This window comes from Rutilus rutilus, assembly GCF_951802725.1.
Source record: "Rutilus rutilus genome assembly, chromosome: 4".
Classification (NCBI taxonomy): Eukaryota; Metazoa; Chordata; class Actinopteri; order Cypriniformes; family Leuciscidae; genus Rutilus; species Rutilus rutilus.
Genome location: NC_140212.1, coordinates 13515211 through 13534909, shown reverse-complemented (window position 1 = coordinate 13534909; position 19699 = coordinate 13515211).

Below are 19699 nucleotides of genomic sequence, written 5' to 3'. Positions count from 1 at the left end.
TGGAAAAACTACTTGTGATTAGCTTTGATTAATCATGTGACTCTCATTACTGCTGTGATTGTTGGTTTGTCAGTGTAATACTATGGTACAAAACAGATATTAATACTTCAACAGAATGTTGAATTCACATGTTCAAAATGTTAAAGGAGAACTCTGGTCAATTTTAACATTGAGCTCATTTTTTTGTACATTTGGAGTGCTGTCAATACAGAGAACAACGACAAAAATCGGTGTTGCCTACACCGAGTTATTCTATTTTTAAAATTTGCACCCTATTGACTTCAATGGGGCAAGTAGTAAGCCTGCTTTTTAGCCTCTTAACATCCTTTAAGTGTCATTACAAGTGCACAGAAAATGTGAGTGATTCCTTCCGAGTGAACACGAGTGGATCTGACTGCAGTAGATGTTAGAGATATTAATAAAAATGAAGTTAATTCAGCCAGCGCTCATACCTTTGTTTACATCCTGTTTTCGGTGGAAGGCCATAGTAATCGATTGTCGAGTTCACGCGCATAGGTTTAGTACCTATGATCACGCGCGTGAACTCGACAATCGATTACTATGGCCTTCCACCGAAAACAGGATGTAAACAAAGGTATGAGCGCTGGCTGAATTAACTTCATTTTTATTAATATCTCTAACATCTACTGCAGTCAGATCCACTCGTGTTCACTCGGAAGGAATCACTCACATTTTCTGTGCACTTGTAATGACACTTAAAGGATGTTAAGAGGCTAAAAAGCAGCCTTACTACTTGCCCCATTGAAGTCAATAGGGTGCAAATTTTAAAAATAGAATAACTCGGTGTAGGCAACACCGATTTTTGTCGTTGTTCTCTGTATTGACAGCACTCCAAATGTACAAAAAAATGAGCTCAATGTTAAAATTGACCGGAGTTCTCCTTTAAATTTACATGTTACTCCGTAAGTATGTTTACGGTTTGATGTGATTTTTACAGTATTGTTCTGGTAACCACAGCTGCCAGTTTTTTTCCGTAAAAACAACGGGGTTTTTTTTTAGTGTACGTTTCTGGCTAACTCGCTAACTCACGTTATTACTGTCTTACTGAAATAGTTCTGCAAAGAAGCTGTGGGTCACACTATTACCTAAAACTGTGTCTATTAATGCAGATTGTCTTTCATTCTTACTACTTTGAGTAAAGAGATAAAGGATGGAGCAAGAAATAAACTAATAGGGGAACTTTAATATTTTCATAATGTGCCCTGTATTAATGTTTCCTGCCCTGCTGTTCAGAAATTGCATCAAGAGCTTGTCAAATCAAACTGCTAGTCAAATTGATCAGAGTGGGAAATCTGTCTCGCTTCCCAGCCTCTTTTTCTACAACAACCGTAGGTCCTCCATCTCAACTCACTGTTCATCTCTCAGCAACAGCAGATTTTTAGAAATAAAAGTGTAAAAATGTGTAAACATGCTACCCTTAGGGGTACAACAGCTTGCCACTTGGGAAGTATCCTTAAAAGGAGCATATTTCCCAGTGATGAAGTAATCCTTTAATGTATTTCTATGAACAGATAAATACAGTAGGTACATAGTTGTCCCTTTCATGCTACTACCCAAGTGACAAGCTGTTGCAGCCCTTTCTGACAAAATGACCAAAGCAGAGTGATCATCTTGTACCTGACTCATCGCTTCAATGTTCGTCCATAAACATGAATTAAATCTTATGTAAGACAGTTTGTAATAATTGGAAAATATGCAAGATGTTTGCAGACAGATGCACAAGCCAAGGAAGGAGAAGAAAGGACCACTTTGCTTATTAGTGCATCAAGTAATTTGATCTTCCTTCTTCCACCTACTTGTTATTGACAAGCTTCACATTTCCTGTGTCCCTGGACTAGTGGAGGAGCATTTCCTGTCTGGCCTCAGTCTGTGATGCAATGGTAAACAGCCTCCCTGACAGGAAAAGCCCAAAGGACAGGGGCTCTGCTGCGCCCCTGAGACACTGAGGCAATGGAAAGCCCATCTGCCTGGAATTGGCCTAATCTCATCTGGTGAATTGGACGATGGGATACAAAAAACACCAATCATGCCTGTCCAATTTCATTACAGATCTCAATGATGAGAAGTTCAGAGAGGAGATCAGAATGGTGTGGGCTGACTCCCTCGTACAGACCTGCTTATGTTTGCTCGAGAGCTCTGATTGAAATAAGACCATCACCCTGGGACCTCTAAGGCAGGGTGTTGGATTACGACATGAATATGACATCTAATCAAGGCTGTTGTTCGCCCAAGCTGCCCTGATGTTTAAACGCAGTCTGTGGTGTTGTGACTTTTAATGAATCTTACGGTCTCATTAGGTCTGCTGGTCTTGTCCGTCCCTTTGCCAATCTGTGAAGACTAAATATTACTGTTTTTATTCACAACAGCACAAGCACTATTTCCTTCTGGTTTCTATTGTTTTATGTGTCTCTCAAATCTCTGTGCTCTTCTAACTTTGGATCACCCATATGGATCCAAACATACTTGAATTCAGTTTCAAGGTGTAATTAGGGAGAAGGCAGGTTATTGTGCTCTAAGAGGCCGCAATTCAGCTACGGGATTTAGTCATTGTGCAGCGTCCAGCAGTCGATTAAGTGAAGAGCATAATTATCTGTAAGAGACATTAAATACTGCCTGCAGTAATGTTCAGAGGCAGGCAAAAGAGTCATTTCCAGCTCTACGACACCGTTTTGATTCACAGCTCTGGTCACTTTGGTTTTAATAAGTAATTCAAATGCTAGAAAGATGGGAAGACCAATAATTAGAAGTGTAAAAACGCATCAGTCTGATAATAGAAATATGTTCCAGAGGTCATCACAGATTACACATGCACTCTTGCAACAGCCACATTTTTTTTTTTTTGCGTTATTCATAATTATGTGTATCCATTTGAGCAAAGTTAACTGCTGTTTTTTTTTTTTTTACAAATTGCTATCTATTATGTTTTCTGGGATAATTGCAGTAGTTTATCACTTAAATTAATTACTTTAATTCTATGACATAATTCTCTGCATAACTTTAAGATGGTCATTTTTCCCCTGTACATGACAGACTTTATTTATATTTTAATTATTGGTTTAGTAAGTTTTCTGTCACATGACATTCAAATCTGTAAATCTATTTAACAGTCTACTTAATATTTGTTTGCATTAGTTTTCTGTCATATTATTCTTTTTTATCGGATCAGTAATAAATGTTTGATCATTTTTAAGACTGTGATTGTAAAGTCATAAAGTTTTTTTATTTAATTTTTTTATTCTGCAGAATAGTACAAATTATATATTTTATTATTATTCCTTTATTTAATTTTCGGTTACATTTTACGTCTTCAACCTATTTTTTGTTATGAATAATTATGAATCAGTCCAAAATAATTGGATCGAATCGTGAACTAATTTCAGATTTCACAACGCACCGCTTTCAAAAGGGGAAAAAACGTGAATTAATCAAATTGTTGTTGGATACAAATTTGCATCTCAGCTAATAATATGTATCCTAAAGCTTCAATGGAACTAGCCTTGTTACGTGTAAAATCTGTGTGGTGGTCAGGTGCGCAGGCCACAGGCTTTGAATGTGGCTGTTTCCTAAAAGATCCTAAACAAAACTTTAAAACGGTCCCATCCTGAAGCTTTTAGAGAACAATGCCGCAACCTGTCAATAGTGATTTTCCTAATGCTCCTCAATGGACAGGTTCAAGCAGGCGTTCAATATTCTTCTTTTCGTCCCACCCACAGGTGGGCTGGTGGCTTCAGATTGCACAATTCCCTGCCCCAGTGTGCGACCACTGTGAAAGAGAGCAAAAACCACCAGGCTGCCAGGCTGGAGCTGACTCAGAAGCTCTGGCATCTGCCACAGTAAGACTGATGACCTTAGAGGAGCGAGATACGTGACCTCAGTGAACAGGGACAGGGATAGACACAGGGATGGTGATGGATGAGTCTCTGCTGGAGCCCTGGGCCACAGGTCAGATAGATGAGAGTGTCCAAGAGTGAGTGAAAAGAAAAAGAGAGCTGAGCGATGGAGCTGAGACCCCCACAGGCTAGTTGTATCGCAGCTAAAGGCTAAGATAGCTGATGAGAGCTTGATGAACTCTTCAGAAAGGCTGGTGCAGTGGTGGGTATTCACCATTGAGATGCATCACAGCTCTCAGGCAAAGACAGAGGTTCAATTGACATTCTGAGAAGGAGGTCTATGAATCAGTGTGTGCGTGTGTGTGTGTGTGTGTGTGTGTGTGTGTGGTGTGTTCATGTTAATTTAGCCAGTGTCTGTGCACAAACTCTGAGGAGATTAAGAAACATTGAAGATCATTTCGACAAATGTGTCCCAACATCATCTTTTTTTTCTTCTTCGTTTTTCATTCTTGCCTGTGTAAAACTGTCTGCCACAATGCTAGGGTGTTGTAGATGGTTGTCAGGGTGTTGCTAAGCAAGGTGTTTGGATGGGTTTTTAGCATGTTGCTACAGTACGCTGTCGCTAGAATGATCTGGGTGGTTATTCCTTGCTGGCCCAAAAGAGCCAATGCATTTTTCTTTCATTTCATTGTCAGAAAGGTGGAAATCAAAAGTCTGATCACTGAAACACAGGTTTTCAAACTTCCGCATGGGGATGCAAGAGGGTGGTAGAGGGTCCGTGCAGAATTTGAGAAAATTTGAAAAAAGATTTACAGTATGTATTTTTAGGCCTGACAAAGTTTTTTTAAACAACAAATACATTTGTTTAATTGAGAATGCTTATTTTCAGGTTCATATTTAAATAATAGATATGCTGATATTATCAAGTTAAAACAATATTTTGCAGATTTTATAAAATTATACTTTTATTCAACAAGGACACAATAAATTGATCAAAATTTACCTTCTTATTGTTACATAAGATTTCTAAATAAATGCTGTTCTTTTGAAGTTTTGGTCAAATAAATGCAGTCTTGGTGAGCATAAGAGACTTTCAAAAACTTTTAAGAATCTTACTGACCCCAAACTTTTGAATGGTATATATATATATATATATATATATATATATATATATATATATGAAGAGTTCAGATGCAAAAGCCTCTATATATATATATATACAGTATATATATATATATATACCTGGCACCTGAAAGTAAAAGCCACAAGGCTTGATTTAGGATTTATGTCCATAGCACAAATGATGCAGGATGAGTTATGCCCTAACATTCAGAACAACACCATAACCCAAAGTTTAATTAATAATAGAACCGTGGTTGTCTCAGCAAACATACCTAATTACTGTCAATATCAGTCCTATCTAAACCTGTTTTCTGTCCCCCAGGCACCATCATATTACTTCTGCTTTGTGAGACAAGCCGTCCTGTGGAACAGAGGACAGCATCATACGGTGAGTACTTGTGTCAAGACACCAGTAGACACGAGACTGAGACGAGTAATTACACTTCATCAAAGCACAATTCCAATTGATTTAGCATGTCGCACATTGACATTATCAAATAAGGCATGACTAATATTCAAATCTGACTCATATAAACAAACACTATCGCTTGGAAACACATATGCACTGATGGCCTTTGCCCATCCACCTCACTGTCTCCGTCTTTAAGAGGCCAGAGACTGTGAATGTGCCACAGGCAACAGAGAGGTTTCCATGGGGACAGCGAGTTGTGTGGGCTGGCTTCCTGTCTTGGCCTCTGGTTAAACAAACAAAAAAAAAAAGAGACAAAGATCCACCAGCCTCTTACTGACTAATTTACATCTTTAAATCGTACCGCTACACACAATCAGCCAAAGCCCACAAGTATGAATAAACACTTATGCTTTGCTAAACACAAAAACGCATACCCACGCTGGCACACACACATTTTCTGCCCTCTGGATCACCTCGGTATATGCTATAAAACACTTGGTGTATCACCGTATTCAAACCCTCTGAACTTTACGGGGCTGTCCCAGTCCAAACATCTATTGAGAACAAGAGACGATTAACCCACCCATTGGCTTCATACCTCACGGTCTCCATGGACATTGTCGCCACTGAGACGACATCACGAGTGCAGTCAGCGACCTGAATACTGTACGCCCAAACGATGACACATGCACAGGTGGGCAAACACACTCATGGGCCCGCCTCGCTCCGCAGACAAACACTGCTGTTTACACTGTAATTTATGCTTTGGTTTGGGTTGCATTCTGTTCGGTATGACGTCCTTTTTTAATGGCGAGTGGAGCTGGTCTTTCATTTTTGTGTTCATAAGAAAGAGGGTGGCCACAGGAAGGCAAGCGGCATTCAAACTATACAGGCATCCGATGGGGACACAATGGCATGTCTGTGTTAGCACTCAATAAGAGGCTAAATTCTGACTCTGGATCAGTGAAACATATTGTCTGGATTTTTTTATATTCAAATACTTTTACTATTTCAGCTTAATAAGCAAAAGTAATGCCTTGTAGCATTTAAACAATTATTATTATTTATTTAGACAAAATATTATAGAATTCTATAATATCAGGCATAACATGACATTAAGTATTGGCTCAATCTGTATTGACCAGAATTTTAATAGAGGTGCATCTCTAAATTGATGGCTTTGGAAAGAGAAGAAAAAAAAAGAAAAAAAAAGTTAGAATAATGTTATGTGTAGTGCAGGGACTAGTGTTCAAATTCTGACCTAATAATATAGACTAAAAGTTTGGGTTTGGTAAGAATTTTGAAATGTTGTTTTAAAAAAAAAAATTTCTAAAGAAGTCTCTTACGCTCACCAAGGCTGTATTTATTTAATAAAAATGTAGATTTTTAAAATATTTATAAAACGGATAGTTCCAGTCCTTGATTCTGACTGGTTGAGCCGCGTTCGAAGAGGTTGTAAATTACTCAACAAACATACACCTGTGACAGCATTACATTACTGCACAACTGCCATTTGTGATTCTTTGTTCCTGTGTTGCTTTAGCAACCTCTTTGGAACTACATTGCTTGGCGGAGGAATAAATGTATTATAACGTTATATTTTTTGTCGCTGGTGTTTATTTTATGAATAAATAAAATAACTTTACTCCACTAAATCCACTATAAAACACGGCTTCGCGGGGCTTAATGCTTAAATATATATTCCTGTGACGGCAAAGCTGAATTTTCAGCATCATTACTCCAGTCTTCAGTGTCACATGATCCTTCAGAAATCATTCTAATATGATGATTTGCTCCTCAAGAAACATTTCTTACTATTATCAATGTTGAAAACAGTTGCTGCTTAATATTTTTGTGGAAACCGTGATACATTTTTACATCAGGATTCTTTGATGAATAGAAAGTCAAAAAGAACAGCATTCATTTGAAATAGAAATCTTTTGTAACACTTTAAATGTCTTGACTGTCTCGTTCGATCCGATCATTCAAATCTTATTGACCACAAACTTTTGAAAAGTAGCTGTGAATAATCAAAACTAAATTGCAATTCACAGCCAGTGATCAACATGAGCATTTGACATTTGATATTTTGATAATAAATCCGGCTATTTTCCTCTGAGAAAAAGAAATATAAGTTGAGTGTCAACATGAGGGTGAGTAAATTATCATTTTTATTTTACATGCAAATGCTATGCGGGAGGTGCGACTTGATTGGACTCACTAAATGTAGTCATATCCATATATAGGCCTATATCCTTTATGAACATTCACGGTTGCTTGGTCTGTATTCTGCGGGATGGGGAAAGCAGTTTTGGACAGGGCAAAAAGTTTAAAAGAGAAGGTGAAGGGGTGAAGAGAAATAGAGGAGATTGAAAAAGTAGCCTCATTGTCTGCCGGGACAGAAAGTAGAAAGTTGCTCAGAATGCTAAGCTGCATCTGAGCCTGGCTTCTGACACGAGCGGCTAATCAGATTTGGTCCTCCCAATCCTAGAGTCTCCACAATGCTTCCCACTGTCATCTCTTCCCCTCCTCTCCTCCGCTCCTCTCTTCCTCATCCCCCCGTCCCAGAGCAAAGCTAATTACGGCGCAGGCAGAAACACAAATCTGGTTGATTGAAAAAGTCACTCTTTTTCAGCAGGGTTTAACCTTGTTAGTGCTAAGCCTGGCTTTCTTAGACGTCAGGCCTTTTTGAGAGGAATCCTCTGTTCCCCTGCAGACAGAGGCACAGAGACACACTTCTGTTTGGCCCCCAATCACCATGCCTCCCCCCGGCGGAGGGTTCACACAGAGGCAGTGCTATTAAGCGTGCGTGTGTGTGTGTACGTGTGTTTGTGAAGGGACTGAGGAGTGTATGCAGGCCTCTTCTTGGTGCGGGCCATCTGGGACTCTGGTTTACAGACTCCCTACATTCACGAGCGTGCGCTTGCCCATCTCCGTCAGAAGGCCGTCCGGCATGAACACACAAGGTTAATGACATTAGTACAGGCGGTTGTGCATGTGTGTGTCGCAGTGCGGGCCGCCTGACGCCAGGGGGTCATGTAATTTCCTGTAGGCCTCTGAAGAGCCCACACACTGGGGCAGAGGACCCTCAGGCCCGACATGGGGCTACAAACACCATTACAAGGTCAAAGACACTCAGCGTTTAATATACAATGCCACTTTCAGAGGACTCTAAACAGCTTCTGCAAGTAAATGCTTCGCTTTCATGAATGTTGGCGTCGGAGATGATGCACACTAACCTGACAGTTTGTTTTGGGGATGTTGAGGGATGTGTGCAAGTCTAATAAGGCCCAATTTTTAAATGAGTAAAACTCACCTACACTATATTAGAGTGTGCCAAAAGTCCAAAAAAAGCCCAAAGTTCACTAGATATGCATGGCTTCAATGTAACTCTGCATTTATGTTCAGTTTATCATATATCAGGCCAAATTCACACACAATTTGCACCTCATTTCAACAAGACACACAGTTTGAGGTAGTACAGTGTGAGACGAGTTACATGCAAAAGTTTAATGCTTTGGGAAAACAATTGTAAGTATCGGTTCCATGATTAGGCCTAATCAGAATAAAAGGCTTAGCGTGATTATCAAATAATACAATTTGTGAAACGCGAACATCTCATGATCCGCTATGATTGGTTCACACTAAATCTTGCTCCACACAAACTCATTTTTGCATCTGTTCTGAGTTTGGGTTGCTTATAACATTTGGGAATGCAACATGCAAAAATAAAATTATTATTTCTTATTTGGTTTAATATTCTTATTTTTAGTAATGATAAAATAAATGTATTTATTTATTATTAATAACTACAACAAATATAACAACAACAATTATTATAGTCTTAAATACTTTTATTATTTTGCTTAACATTTTATTTTGTAATAATAGAATACAATGCATTATTATTATTATTGTTATTATGTATTAATATTTAATCACAACATTTTGGGCTAATATTTATGTAAAAAAACACACTAAGATTTTTTTCAAATCATTTGTGCTGTTAGTGCAATTATGGGCTTTGAGTTATCCTAAACATAAGGGTTTCACTAACCTCAACAACATTGTTGAAAAAAGTTAATGACATAGGGATCCCTTTATAGGCATTTAAAACAGATGTGTTGGGACAGGAGGACAGAAAGAGAGATCGAATGAATGAAAGAATGATTGAAGGGAGATAAAAGGTGAGGAATATCTGTTTGTATCAGAGGAGAGGCTTCATTAGTGTCAGAGAGAGAGTGTAAAATGGTTTTGGGTCACTGCTCTGAGCTCCAATAACGCAGGGAACAGGGAGCACATGTCCCCTTTGATAACATTGTCAGACATAGAATGTTTACTCAGCAATTGTTTACTGTCAGTCAATTCAAAAGGGATAAAGACATCAAGACGTGTGTGTATTTGTGCTTGCTAACATTGCCCTGTGGCACTGGACAGGTTAAAACTTGCTCTCTGACAGGTTATAAGCAGTGTGGCACCCATCTGGTTTCACAAAGCAAAGAGAAAATGTGCAGGCACACACAAAAACACAAAACTGCCATAATTACTAAGATACTCTCAAATTCCTGTAAGAATTTACATGTTATGTGTTTGTTATGTGTGAATTAGCCCATGAATGCAGCTATGTTTGCTAGCTGGTCAAAGGACAAGTTAGTTAACCCTTCTAAATATCAATAATAACAAACTGCTGCTTCTTGCTTTCTTGTTTTTCCAAATTCAGTAACTTAATTGCGGGAAAGACCATGCTAGCCCTGCAGAAAGAATGCTAAATGTATGTGAATATCATGAATGAATATCACAGGCAATATTGAATAATTGTTTCAATGAGTCAACACTAGGGGGCACTACAGAGAGGTACTTATTCAAAGCAAGGCTGAACCAATGCAGTAACTTTCCAAATGTTATTTTATAAATTAATACAATGAGCATAAACTTTTTTTGTTGTTGCCTTTTTTGTATCTTTTCAGGCTATCAAGCGTGAGAATGAAAGCGCGAACACAAGGGAACCACCCTTGTGTTCTCGCTTTCATGCTCATATGGAGGCCTGTCCTGTCAATTTTAGAACCCCACATTTCCTAAACGTGCACTCCAGACCAGGCCCTAATCGTTTGGGGCAAAAACAACAACAGCAGAGCATGAGTGCTCCACAACCTCAAATATGGCCAGGTTAGTACTGCTATACAGTCCTTTTACTAATATTTTTTTTCATCCCGGTTAACTGCCATCACTTAAATGCAAGCAAACTTTAACAAAGTACCCTTGCTACAATAAAAATGAAAAGGAAGGACATTGATACACATTGATGATATATCAGTTATCATTCTGTTATTTGACATTTTTTAATTACCATTATTGGACGATACTGAATGTTTAATTGTGCATGCTGATTTCACCATTTAGATTATTTTGCCATCATCAGCGTCTAAACGCTTATTTCTTTGGCCAATCTCAAAATGAACATTATAATGTTGTGAGGCCTAAATTTGCCTAAATTCACAGTTTTAGTTTTTATTGCTTTATTCATTTTTAATTTTATTTAGACAAAATTGTATACAAATTTTATATTGGCTATTTATCTATTTTTGGCCATAATATGAAAATAATTATTGGCTTATCATTATTATAATTTTAATATCGCTTAACCCCTTATTTAACACGCCGACTTTTTGGGACTTTAGCTTATTCATCATATCCCCCAGAGTTAGATAAGTCCATACATTTCATCTCTGTGCATGCCGTAACTCTGTCTGACGCACCCACCGCTAGCCTAGCTTAGCACAAAGACTGGAGGTAAACGGCTCCAGCTAGCATACTGCTCCCAATAAGTGACAAAAACATGCCAGCATTTTCCTATTTTCATGTTGGGATTTGTATAGTCACAGCGTGTACAAATAACAAGATCACATGAGACACAGCCATCTTCTAACCTGGGAACTATATTCACAGAAGGCGAAGCACTGCTACTTGGGTGGAGTGATTTGATGGCTGTGTCTCGTGACCTTGTTATTTGTACACGTTGTAATACAAATCACAACATGTAAATAGGAAAATGTTGGCATTATTTTGTCACTTAATGGGAGCAGTATGCTAGCTGGAGTCGTTTACCTCCAGTCTTTGTGCTAAGCTAGGCTAGCGGTGGGTGCATCGGCGTGCTACTTTAAGAGAAACGATTCATATTGAATAACAGCAATTGTCATTCAGTATTGAAATGATCTTCCTTATCAAAACACACTCATAACCCAACCATGCTTTTTCTTTTTTTGCTCAAATTAAACAAAATGGTCTGAAATTTAATGTATGAATCTAAATGTCATGTATCCATTATGCACATATTTTGTGTGTTTACTATGGCGCCGCCCTCCTGGTGGCTTGATACTTCCATTAGGCCTCTGCTGCGGTGTGAAGGTATTTGGGCAGGATTGGTCATTAACGTGCATCAGGACCCTGTCTTTCAGAGCGAGCTTGGGAGTCAACAGAGATGGGAGCATTACTCTACATCACAGGCCAAAACTAATTATACAGCCATATGGTGCTCAGAGACTCTAACAATCAGCCCCGACCTGCCTTTAGCTCCCCAAGGAGAGAGTAGGGGGGCGAGGCCACAACAGTGCGATATGACACATGTCGTTCACACACATACATTGTGTGAGTGTGTGTGTGTGTGTGTGTGTGTGTGTGTGTGTGTGTGTGTGTGTGTGAGACTGTGACAGATGGACTAGGCAATGGTATTGTAAGAACAGCAGTGCAGCTATGTGCTTTCCAGCCTCTCTCTCACTTTTTCTCTTTCCTCTCACTCAATCCTTTTCTCTCGCTGTTCTGTCCTCTGACTCTTCAGTGACACAGACTGAGTGGAACAAGAGCGTATTGTGCAGGGGCCTCTGGTCTGCTTCAACACAGGCCCCTGCTGGGGGGACTCACACCATACTGGCCTGGGGGACAGCATTCGATAAGGGACAAGAGCCAGAGACGGTTGGTTTATTAGTGAATGTTTTTCCCGTTAATTCCATGACCAAAAACAACACAAATCTCCACAGCATGAAGCTTTCAACCTGGCAGGGCTGTGCAGCATTCAAAGTTGAGCTGAGATTGTTTTTCTTCAATTAAGAATCAATTCCTACATTTGAATCAAAATTTAGACAATTTTATATTTATATTAAGAAAATTTTACTAGAATTAATTTTTAATCATTTATCATAACAAACCTTGCATACAGTTTAAAAAACAAAAAGGTTTATAGACGATAGATAGATAGATAGATAGATAGATAGATAGATAGATAGATAGATAGATAGATAGATAGATAGATAGATAGATAGATAGATAGATAGATAGATAGATAGATAGATAGATAGATAGATAGATAGATAGATAGATAGATAGATAGAGACGGGCAATGATTGATAGATAGATAGATAGATAGATAGATAGATAGATAGATAGATAGATAGATAGATAGATAGATAGATAGATAGATAGATAGATAGATAGATAGATAGATAGATAGAGACGGGCAATGATAGATAGATAGATAGATAGATAGATAGATAGATAGATAGATAGATAGATAGATAGATAGATAGATAGATAGATAAATAGATAGATAGATAGATAGATAGATAGATAGATAGATAGATAGATAGATAGATAGATAGATAGATAGATAGATAGATAGATAGATAGATAGACTGTAAAAAAAAAAACATCCCAAGTCAAAATTTTCTAGTGACTGGTCACATCTAAATTTTTCAATTAGTCTGACGTATTGTTTCTCATTGAGCCAATGTTAACAGACTATTGCAACAAGAATTGCACTTGGGCCAATTAAAAAATTTAGATGTGACTAGTCACTAGAAAATTTTGACTTGGAGAGGTTAGAATTTTTTTACAGTGTAGATAGATAGATAGATAGATAGATAGATAGATAGATAGATAGATAGATAGATAGATAGATAGATAGATAGAGACGGGCAATGATAGATAGATAGATAGATAGATAGATAGATAGATAGATAGATAGATAGATAGATAGATAGATAGATAGATAGATAGATAGATAGATAGATAGATAGATAGATAGATAGATAGATAGATAGATAGATAGATAGATAGAGACGGGCAATGATAGATAGATGGATAGCTAGATAGATAGCTAGCTAGATAGATAGATAGAGACAGACAGGCAATGATAGATAGATAGATAGATAGATAGATAGATAGATAGATAGATAGATAGATAGATAGATAGATAGACAGATAGACAGATAGACAGACAATTCCTTGAATTAGATTTTTTGTGGGACCCACTAAGGTTCTTTTATAGCACATACTCAATAAGCCCTGTGGATATAGGGCCCACCCAAAAATATTTAGTTCCAAACTCTGTTAATTTTAGCCACAACCTTTGTAATAACAAGACATCTTCACCAAAACATCATTTTTTTCATTGTGGTTCCATCAGCAAGAGAAAGCCCAGAAAGGAATACTGCAACAGAAGAGTCTGTTAAAATCTCTCCCAGCAGGCATCAGCATCAAGGGCCATCGAAGAAAGAGTGGGGCTTGGCTCATTTGTTTGGTTTGCTGTCACTGCATCCATAATTAGCTATATGGGGTTTCTAATCCCAATTATGAGAATGAGTTCCTTCATATAGTGGTCGCAAGTGGTAATTATCATATCTTAGAGTCACTCTGCATTCTGAGCTGGGAACTGGACAGCTGCTCCTGCAGAGGGGCAGAGTTTTCAAGGGGAAGGGGGGTGTCCGGGGCCCTTGTTAGGAACCAGGGGCCCGCAACAGGCAAAAGACTGTTTGCTCTGAGGCTCAGTGGAGTAGGGCAGCGTTAGCTATTGGGCTGGGTGGCCTTTGCCTCTCTCCTCTCCTTTTTAGCTGTAAATGATGATGAATACGCTTTCCGCCTGACCCTCATGCAGGACCCCCATGTTAATTATTCAGGACCTCTTTTTGTGTGTGCCCCGAACAATGCCTGTCATTAAGCCTGTGTGTGGATGTATGTGAGTGTGTGTTTGAGTGTGTCTTGTTCATCTCTACATGAGACAGCTGCAGTCTGGGTGCTCTGTGCTGCGCTATGGTTTGTTTAGTGAAGGATTTTTGCTCTTGTGCATTAGTGATGCACTTTCTCATTTGCATTTTTGAGTAAAGATTCCCCAAACCTCACTCTCCAGTGCAACAGTAACCTTGACCCAGATGTAATCTCTCCTTTGGACAGGGTTGTCCAATCCTGCCCCAAAGGGACCACCATCCTGCAGAGTTGAACCTCCCTGCCCTGAACCTCTGCTACACCTTAGAGATGGGTCGACCTTATATTCACGTTCATTTCAACCTCTTCTTTCCCCAGATGTCAGGAGGCACCAAAACATGGATAATTCCAGTAGGAATAAATCCAATGTGTTTCTGCCCCATGTACCCGGATCCCCTACTTCTCCAGCACCCCCAGCAAGTCCTTCTCTGACTCTCAAGTTTGTTGATGAACCTCAGAGATCCCAAACCCCCAATACACACTTCCAGCTGACAGATGAGGAAGAAGATGCATGCTCTGCTCCACAAGATCTGAATCAAGGGCACCATGAAATGGCTGAAGAAGAGACAATGACACCAACGATCCCAATATCCACCCCGACAACCCCCAGCATTCCAGCCACCCCAACCACTCCAGGCACCCAAAGAACCCCAAGTACACCAATCACTCCAGGCACCCCAACATCTTCTGTGACCCCAAATTCTCTTTCTGATTTCAGCCGCCCTTCGTCCAGCCAGTTCAGCCGTAGCACAGACCTGAACAGTAGCTTCTCAGACGCCTTGTCAGGTATCGGTTCTCCTTATACTGACTTAAAAATGCAAATGGTGCAATGAATCCTTAATTGACTTATCTCTGCACTCTCTTTGTGTTTACAGTGAACTTCAGTGTTGACCATTATGCTGATAATAGCACAGATGACGAAGATAATCATGCTTATGACCTCAACCAGAATACTGATTATCAAAAGGGCTGCTCTACTTCTCTCCCCGAGCTTCACTTCAGCTCTGCAGGAAGTTGTAGCCAGGCCAACTCACGAATGGAAGTCCTTCAAGCACGTCTCTCCAGATCTCTCAAGTCCTGCAAACAAGAAACACCTTCCACTTGCTTGCCAGACACTCCAATTTACATCTCCAAAACTCCTAAATCACAGCAAACCTCAGCCGCCCGATGGTCCACAGATGAAAGCCTGCATGGACGCCTTGGATCCAGCCAGTCTGGCCTGAGCATTCAGTCTCAAAAGCCTGATTGCTCAGCTGCAGATAGTCAGTCAGAATGGAACCTATGGCCTGTGCTTCCTCCCATTATGCCTCAGGAAGATGAACTGCAAGGTGAGTTTTAATGGGATATAAACATTATTGTTCTAAATATAAGCTATAAACTATAATGACTATAATATAAACTATAATGACTACTTCATAATAACAAGAAGCAGTTCAGAATATTGTCAGCTATTAAGAATTGTGTAAAACTTAATATTGTGCTCTGATGTTTAGCAAATTTTTACTGGAAAAGTTTTTTTGCATTTGCCATTTTTAGATATGAATTAAGGTTAGTCTATTAATGAACATGACTCTATGTTTGTTATTCTTCTGAGATATTTTCAGAGATTACATTCCTGAAAGAATGGCAAAATCTGATCTCATATACACACACACACCTACAGACACTGTGCGCTTTATTAGACTGACTCTTGTGTATTCATGCACACACGCTGGGGGTCAGTTGGGCCAAATAGAATTGAACATTCACCGTACCTCAAACATGAAAGAGAACAAAAGAAAATCAAAGTCCTACATCATGACCATGAGCTTCAGCTTTCTCTAAAGAGGGACTAAGTCATAAATATGGCAAGGAGCTTTTCTCTTCTCTTCTTTACTGAAAGCAGAGGGAAAGCGAGGGGGTTCTTTTGATAGGGAATCAGGCTGGTACCGTTTGATTCCCCAGTTCAAAGCGGCCAAGGCCTTTACAATGGGGGATGTTGTGGGGGATGAGGGAGGGTGGCGGTGATGCCGGCTGCGGCGTGTTCTTCCCTCTTAGCTTCAGCCTCCCGCGTTCCCTTCTTTCTTCCCCTTTTCTCTCTCTATTCTCTCCGCTCCCTGAAAAGCAGACGTGTGGAGCGGCGGTCATAAATCCAAGCTGACCGCCGCCTCTCTGACGGGTGAACAGTGAGTGAGCCTTGGCTACAATGCGTATCTCTTAGATGCGCTAATTTACCGTCCAGTCAGGAAAAAGACTCGGGCCACTGACATCTGACTCAAACTGAGAGTTCATGAAAGAGAGCGAACAATTCAGAATTTGCAGAGAGATTTCTTCGTCTTTTCTCTCTTTTTTTTCAGAGAAATGATAGTGACAATCTGTGCCTTGTTTACCAAGTCATGGGGCCAGACAGATAAATATATCACTGATATGATAGTGAAGCTATGGTTTAGTGGGAAATGAAATGCAACAGAAGGACAGAAAATTACACTTGGGTGGGGTGGGGGTATCAGTGACCTTTTCCACACTTGTGTGTGTGGTTGTGTGTATACAACACTATAGGCTAGTCTAGTATTTTTGAAAAAACTGCCCCGCTTTCTGTCACCCCCCCATGCTATGGTCCAGCAGTCAGTGGCCAACCCTACGGTGACCTTTTTCAGTCCCATCTCAAGAGTGTAACTGTCCTTGACAATGAGCGGGACCCCCAGGCCTCACTGAGACCCCCCCCACCACACACACACTGCCTGGCCCTGACACTCTCCATACCATTTGGCCAGAGAGGGAAAGCAAAAAAATAAAAGTTGAGACACATATGGATTTCACACTACCTAAAGAGAATTTGCCACTAAACATTCTGACTCAACCATTTAAACATACACACACAACCTTTATGATCAGGCAAATACACATTTTCATAACACCTTCCACTGGTGTCAGAAATGTCCTTCCATTTCTGCAAAATTTTTTTTAAATAATTGTCTACTTTCAAATGTTGACTTGAATGAGGATGAAACTTCTTTTACATCTGATTTCTGATTGGTTAGCAAGGAGTGTCACACAAAGGCTTGGGGTCATATGGAGTGTAACAAGGTCAAAGCTAAAATACAATAAGGCTACTTTTATTCTGCAAGGATGCATTAAATTGATAAAAAAATTGACAACTGACATTTAAGGACATTCATATAAATAAATGCAGGCTTTGTCGGCATAAGAGACTTTTTTAAACAAAAAAAACACTTAACAACATCAAACTTGAAGTTTAGCATATATCTAACATTTACTGTATATCATTCTTTCAATTGTGACTTTCTATTACACAAAGAGGTATATGTTTATTCTAAACTTTCTTACAAATATATATATATATATATATATATATATATATATATATATATATATATATTATTATTATTATTTTATTATTTTTTTTACTGTGAGGTGGAAAGGAAGCTTCCATACTTATTAGCCACATAATGAACAACATTCACCCTTGAGACAGCAAATAAAGATATTAGACAGCTATAAGCCACTAAACACTTAAGTAGGTCTTTCATGGAATAGTATTAAATACTGTAGGTAACTGATAGATAACAAAATAATAAGAAAAAAACAGAAATTCACAATGGGGGTTTTTTGCACAAACATTTTGATTACCAGGGCATTTCTGTCACCTTTCAGTGTCATTTTACCTCAAGATTTGTGATGCTGCCTTCATCCAACCTATAGGCTGGTGTACACAAAATCAATGCGCACTCCCTTACATTCACATATACCATCTCAAGAAGCACTTGGCTGAAGATGACGGCAAGCTTGACAGCACCAATATGTTTTGAAGTGTCGAGTCAAGTCCCTCTATTGTGCGTGTGAGTGGTAAGCCGAGGCCTGCCTACAATAGCCGTGTGTATGTGTGTCTGTGCAAGTGAATATGGAAGGCTTGGTTGAAAGGCCTTGTTTGTCTATATATATATAGAGTCTGAGATGAGAATAGAATATGAAAATTACAAACTAAAGTTGTGTACACAAGCGACTTGTAGCGTTTAAAAGAACAAAGTTATTACAAGGCACTCAGCATTTTAAAAGACTGTATCTGTTTATACGTTTACCACGCAAGCTATAGGGCAAAAGTAATTCCCAGGAACTGAGACAGTGCTGCAGGGTAGGGTGTGATGCTGGCTGTTGTTTAGTTCATGGAGGTCCTCCAGCCCGGGGCATTATAAAACCGTAAGCTGGTATGACAGCTGAGGAAATAGGTCAAAACGTTCATTGCAATAAAATGCAAATTCCTGAAAAGAGTCTATAGAGAGATGTTTACACAGTATATTGCGTTTGTATTTACACACATTATGTGTTTGGACCATTTCAGGGCAGTGTATAATGGAAGGGACCCCTGACTCCCAGTCCAACGGGTCCCAGTCTGATATTTTTGCTGAGCTGGATGATCTGGCCCCTCTCTCAAGTTCCTGTGTGTCCCCAGACCACCCACCTGGGAGTCAAACTGACCGATCCTCACCTACCACAGGTAATATTGGACTCAATCCAAAGAGAAACTTTTTATATTGTCATTCTACTATGCAAATAGAAGTGATTAAAGATTAAATAAATGTATTCCTGTGATGGCAAAGCTTAATTACTACAGTATTCAGTGTCACATGATCCCTCAGAAATCAATCTGTTTGTGGAAACCTTGCTAAAAAAATTTTTTATGTTTTTTTTGAATAATAGAAAGTTCAAAATTATAGCATTTATTTGAAATAGAAATATTTTGTATTTGTAACATTATAAATGTCTTTTGCTTTTTTTTGCTAAAGTATTAATTTCTTTAAAATCTTTTTTCTTTTAAAATCTTACCGATTCTAATCTTTTGAATGGTAGTGTATAGTATATATATACAGTACTATGCATAAGTTTAGACACCCATGCTAAAGTTGACTAAAAAGAGGAATAAAAAATCATCTTTTGGAAATTGAACTTAATGCCTTAATTAAAACATTTTGGAAAAATCCAACCTTTAAGGACACCAATTTTCTTTGTGAATGAATAATGTATCGTAAATAAATAAATGTTCTTCCTTAAAATACAGGGTGCATAAGTCTGGACAGCCCTATGTTAAATTCCCATAGAGGCAGGCAGATTTTTATTTTTAAAGGCTAGTTACTTCATGGATCTATGCATCCTGATAAAGTCCCCTTGGCCTTTGGAATTAAAATAGCCCCACATCATCACATAGCCTTCACCATACCTAGAGATTGGCATGGAGTACTTTCCATAAGATCATCTCTCAATGCAAATCAAACCAGCTATTAGG